We start from the raw sequence: 870 nt of genomic DNA on the forward strand, positions 1-870 counted from the left end.
TTTAGAGGACACAGGCATAGGCTGTGTGGTGGTTTTCTACTCAGCCATATGGTTCCAGGTTCAGTCCCATTGTGTGGCACCTTGGGTAAGTGTCTTCTGCTATAGCCCCAGGCCAATCAGAGCCTTTTAAGTGGATTCGACAGACGGAAACTGAAAGAAGGTCATCGTATATGTGTGTGTGTGTGTGTGCGTGCGCATGTTTGTGTATCCTTGTTTTGATATTGCGTGATAGCTCTAAAATGATTGTTCCTGTCATGCAAGCAGTGTCCCTCATTTCCTGTATTCTGTAAGAACATGTCTGGCCATGATGGAAGATTGCTTTGCTTGAAAACAGGTGAAATCTGCTTCAAATAAACTCCATCTGACTCATTCAAGCATGGGGAAAAAAAGGACATTAGAATGATGATAATTTGTCTGCTTGTGACTGCATGTGCAACTACTCGTGCACATATGCCCCTGTTTGTGCACATTTATTTTGTCATAGAAAAATTATTTTGAGTAATTTTCTCTTTCCTTCAAAATCCTAGGAGACTTGATAATATATTCTGCATAATGTGTGCAACTTTTCTTGAACTCTGCCAGAAAGCTAGTTGAGTTGAAATTTTGCACGCCCCCAAATATATTTTGAACGCGGGTGGTGGAGTGGATGAGGGGGGGGGGGTTCCTGCTGGCAGCAGTCATTGTAAGGGAGGTAATCACTACTAGATAAGTTTTAATCATTTAATCATTTTTTTTCTCTCCAACCCAATATTTACATGCTATTATCTATCATAGCTTTATGAACTTCAAGATCCCTTGTTCCAAAAATCAATTATTGCATTTTCTCTGGAGAGTTTATAGATTGATGTCTACTAATGTGTGTGTGTGTGT

At 40.1% G+C, this 870-nt stretch overlaps 1 protein-coding gene across 1 annotated transcript in view; it reads left to right on the forward strand.

The window, feature by feature from the left end:
* LOC106879136 (ubiquitin-conjugating enzyme E2 Q1) overlaps positions 1 to 870 on the forward strand; it is a 22335-nt gene that overhangs the window by 12937 nt on the left and 8528 nt on the right. The gene's annotated exons all lie outside the window — the stretch shown is intronic.

The sequence above is a fragment of the Octopus bimaculoides genome, chromosome 22, assembly GCF_001194135.2.
Source record: "Octopus bimaculoides isolate UCB-OBI-ISO-001 chromosome 22, ASM119413v2, whole genome shotgun sequence".
Taxonomy (NCBI): Eukaryota; Metazoa; Mollusca; class Cephalopoda; order Octopoda; family Octopodidae; genus Octopus; species Octopus bimaculoides.